Raw genomic sequence first — 5,089 nt, 5'->3', positions numbered from 1 at the left:
AACAGGAAGTCAGGTTCACTCTGCAGACATGACAGCACACCCGTCCTCTGCCACCCACTGGTTTTGGACAGCTGTGTGTGTGTCTCCTCTCAGACCCTTAGCTAAGCCTCTGTGAACAGGACTGCAAGAGCATCCGAGGTGTCAAGCTTCGGAGATGAGGTAAGCAAACGATGTCTGTCTGTCCCTCTACCCATCATTTAGAGCCAGGGCTGGGCAGCCCAACACTCTGGATCGGAGGACCACAGATGGTCTTTGCTTCTCTCCCCACTTGGACTATTCCTTCAACCCATGGAAGTTCTCCTGCAGAGCTGGTATGAACCAGTCTTGGAGAAAAGGTGAGAGGTCAGATACACAGATTAGTAGAAATGGGTTAGTTTAAGATGGAAGGGCTAGCTAGGAATATTGTTGTAATTGATACAGTTTCTGTGTGATTATTTGGGCCTGGGTGACCGGGGATGAAAATGCAGTCTCCGTTTACAAAAATATCCCCAAGAATGCAAGTATATGATCCCGGGCTGGGACTAGTCTGACACAGGAAAAGCTATCCTGGGGGAATAAGTCTGAAGGAAGAAAGGGTGAGCCACAGGAGGTAGAAGAGACAGAAGGCCCAGCCCTGGAAGATGGAGTAGGGCGTTTTACAATACAAAGGAGGCCAGCTAGTCAGGGCCTCCTAAAAAAATCCTGAACGGTTTTATCTGTTTGCAGCGTGCAGACAAGAGCAGCTAGCATGTCAGCTCTGAGAACCACACAGACAAACACATGCATGAAGAATCCTGAGGACAATGCAGACACCCACACGCATGGAGGACCCTGACAACACATACAACCACATGCGTGGATGATGTGGGTTTCCCCTCTGTATGTTATGAACACCACTGGTTAATAAAGAAGCTGCTTTGAGTCTAAGAGAGTAAAGCCAGGCAGAAAATCCATACTGAGATGTAGAGAGAGAATAGGCGGAGCTGGGGAGAGGCCATGTAGCAGCCTGCCTGCTGGCTGATACGGTAAACCAAGAGCCTCGTGGTAAAATATACAATAATAGAAGTGGGTTAATTTGAGATGTAAGAGCTAGCTAGAAATATGCATAAGCTAACAGACTGAACAGTGTTTTAATTAACACAGGTTCTGTGTGGTTAATTCGGGTCTGGGCGGCGAGGAAACGAATGAGCATCTTCCGCCAACACATGGAGGATCCTGAGAACAACGCAGACAACCACAAGCACGGGGGACCTGGCTGCTTACATATCCACAGCACACGGCAGACACAAAAGTGGGTTATTAAGTTGGACAGCACCGTTTCCTCCCCTCTCCCCTTTCTGTTCCCATCACTTGCTCTTTCTGTTTCCTTCCTTTCTTCTCTCTCCTTTTCTCTATTTCTCTCCTGTCTCTATTTCTTGTACAGCACCTCTGAACCATGAAGAGCCTGCTTCTAGGGGCAGGATGTTCTGTGTTATGGTTCTGCAGTTGGGAGTCTGACACCTTTAACATACTGGCTTCATTCTTAGGCTTGAGAAAATAAATTACTTCATATGATTTAATTAATTAATTTATTTTGAGGACTATTCCACTATGTAGCCCTGGCTGGTCTGAACCTCGCTATGTAGACTGGGTTAACCTCATTTTGTTTCTTATTTTTATATATATTTTTTTACTGTCTATGGAACCCATGCCCTCAAGACTAATGGACAAACACTATACCAGTGAGGTGCACCCCCAACCTGCTTTTTTTATTTTTTTTTATTTTATTTTTTTATTTTTTTTGGATTTTTGAGACAGGGTTTCTCTGTAGTTTTTGGTGCCTGTCCTGGAACTAGCTCTTGTAGACCAGGCTGGCCTCGAACTCACAGAGATCCGCCTGCCTCTGCCTCCCGAGTGCTGGGATTAAAGGCGTGTGCCACCACCGCCTGGCTAACAACCTGCTTTTTTTAAAAGATGAATTGTAAATTGTGCTTTAGTACAATATTTCAATAGATAGAAACAGTCCTCAAAGGTATCAGACCTTAATTGCTGGACTTTATAAACGTTGCTGTCTGAGTTCCTTCTCCTGCTGCTGTGATACAACCCTGAGAGACAAGCAGCTCAAAGGATAAAGGGCTCGTTTTAGCGAGGGTTCAGTGTGGGGAAGCTGAGGCTGCTGGAGCTCAAAGCGGCTGTCTCGCCGCATTCACAGTCTGAGAGCAAAGAATGCACGCTGCTGTTCAGCTGCAGCTTCCCATTTAAGGATCCAGGATCCTAGCCAGAAACGGTACCATCCACAGAGGGCGGGCCTTTTCATCTCAATTAATGCAATCAGGATAATCAATGAGGTAAGGGCAGAACCCCATCTCCCAGGTGATTTGAGTATTTATCTATCATGCTGACACTTAATTCTAACGATCATGGTTAGCACATCGGGGAAAGGGGTGTTTAGGATGTGGTTAAAGGCTAGCAGGTGGACATCAGCCTGGATTACACAGGGAAACATACTCTAACCACAGTGTCCCTGGCAAGAGAAAGGCCAGGAGCATTTGACACATGAGGGACAGAGGCCTCCAGACCCCAGCAGCCATCCTGGGTCCTGACACTAGGTGAGGGGACAGAGGCCAAGGGTGAGTGTGAGGGGCCCAGGCTGCAGCCTTGCCCAAGGGTGGTCTGCTGGCCAGTTACTGGCAGTGAGCACTAAGCCCTGTGTCTTAGAGAAAAGTGTCTTAGAGGTGGAGAAATGGGCCCTACAGGCACGGCAAACACAGTGGCAGTGGCAATGAACAACGCAGGCTGAAGATTGTCAACTGTCTTTGTCTCTGATAAAACCAGCAAACAGGAGCCAGGATTGCGGGGCTCTGAAATTCTTCTAACGGGGAACAGTGGGCATCGAAACGTAGTCAGGTTTGGAAGAATGCAATACTGCTATGCTTCATGTGTCTTCCTAGGAAAAGCCCTGTACTGGTGCAGGTAAACCGCCGAGAACCTTCGGAAGCTCAGTCTTCCGGGCGCACTGGATCCCGTGATCACTCCACCAGGCAGCTTGTTCAGCACACTCTCTGATGGTTCAGTTAGGAGCAAGCAGGAGGCCACTCACCTACCCGGGTGAGAGGTCCACTTATCCAGAGGGTGACCGTGCTATCAGCCGCTCTCTCTCAGTTTCTTCAGCACTCAGTGGTGGCCCACACTCCCAGGTCTGTAGGCCCAGCTTCATGTCTGGATTAAAGGAAGAAGGCTGATTGTAGCTTGAACTTTGCGCAGCCTTTGGAACCCTGGATGTTCTATCTATCATGTCTACCGGTCATAAGGTGGACACTGCAATTCCATCCCTAGCAGGTGTCTACGTCCTTCATGTAAAGGAGAGTGACTGAACCTCTTGAAGGACGTGCCAACATTGCCAGGACATGGAGAGGAGTTGGCATGGGAGACCAGTGTCACAGGGAACAGCTGTAACAGCTGATGTGGGCTGACTCTGACACAAAAGGACAACGTTTGTCACAGTGACGGCTTTGGCCAGCTGTGACGGTGTTAACATGGCACGGAGGAAGCTTTATAAGGCCTTGGCTGGTGCCGTGCGGCTCTGACCATGCGGTCTCCTATCCTCGGTCACTGATCCACAACGTTTGCAAATACTACATTTGCAGAATAATCCACGACAGGTATTCAATGACAGGATGTCAATCCCCATTGTCATGTTTATGTATAAGTCTGGTATACATACATACTGTTTCTGAATCCTCCACTCTCTTGGTCCCTAACTACATGTCCATGGCATTGCTGGTGCTCAGAAACGTGTGTGTGCAAGGTCCTTCCCTGGCCATGGGCCATTTAGGTAATTATGGAAACATCTGCTGTTCTTGTTCATGGGCACCAATCAGATCTGGTAATTATCTCTCAGAACCATTCTTAAGAACACACAGGAAAATAAACTGCTGTCACGTCAAGCCACTGGAATCCTGCTAGCTTCTCAGCTAGACAATCTTATATGTAGACTTAATTTCATTCTTCCTATAACTTTTTTTTCTTCCTATAACTTTTAATCATTGGAGGGGTTTAGTTAACATTGGTGCCTGGCAGTGGTGGCGCACACCTTTAATTCCAACACTCTAGAGGCAGAGGCAGGCAGATCTCTGTGAGTCCAAGGCCAGCCTGGGCTACAGAATGAGTTCCAGAACAGCCAGAACTACACAGAGAACCCTGTCTCAGAAAACAAACAAAAACCATTTGTAATATGCTTATAATTGACATTTTCTATTTGGAATACTTCATGTTACTTATTACTTAGGTTTATTGCAAATGTGCTTTTTCTGACTGACTGTGTGTGTGTGTGTGTATGTGTGTGTGTGTGTATGACAGGGTTTCATTGAACCCAGGCTGACCTCCCCTTACTATGTAACTGAGCATGACCTGAACATGGGATCCTCCTGCCTCTACCTCCCCAGTGCTGGGATTTTAAACATGTCCTAGCACACCTGGCTTTCTTGGATCCCGACATGCAGCAGGAAAACGGGTTGTGCATCTCAGCCCCACGGCTGACGCACATCTTCGCAAAGGGCCAGCTTCTGACAGGGTTGTGTGGGCGGCTTATCGGAGAGGGACAGCGGGGGGGGGGAGGGGGCGAAGGAGTGGGTAGCAAGAGCAGCACAGCAGCAGGAAGACAAGCCTGTGTGGGCCTGGTGACTCAGCACTGGTACCATGGCAACAGTGATTCAGTCCCTGGTACCATGGCAACAGTGATTCAATCCCCAAGACCTTCAGAGAAGCTGCTGGAACAGGAACTGTCTCCTGAGGAGATGAAGAGGAAGGGGTGTTTATCTACTGATGTCTGCCTATTTGGGGCTTTAGGTAGTTTTGCAGGGATTAACCCCTTCTTTCTAGGGTGGACTACAAATGGCTCCCGTATGGATCTGATGAAGGCTTGAGCAGAACTGTCGGGGCCATCAGTACCTGGGATAAGAGGTCAAACAGTGTGAAATGGCCAGAGAGGTGCTACATTAGCACACTTGTTCAAACAGGCATAGTGCAGGTGGTAGACATGTTCTCCCTTATCCCCCGTTAAAGCATGTGACAGACATGTTCTCCTCCAGTGCCATTACAGTGCATGTGATAGACATGTTCTCCTCCAGCC

This window comes from Microtus ochrogaster, chromosome 2 (genome assembly GCF_000317375.1).
Source record: "Microtus ochrogaster isolate Prairie Vole_2 chromosome 2, MicOch1.0, whole genome shotgun sequence".
NCBI classification, from domain to species: Eukaryota; Metazoa; Chordata; class Mammalia; order Rodentia; family Cricetidae; genus Microtus; species Microtus ochrogaster.
Note: the sequence above shows the minus strand (reverse complement) of the source record.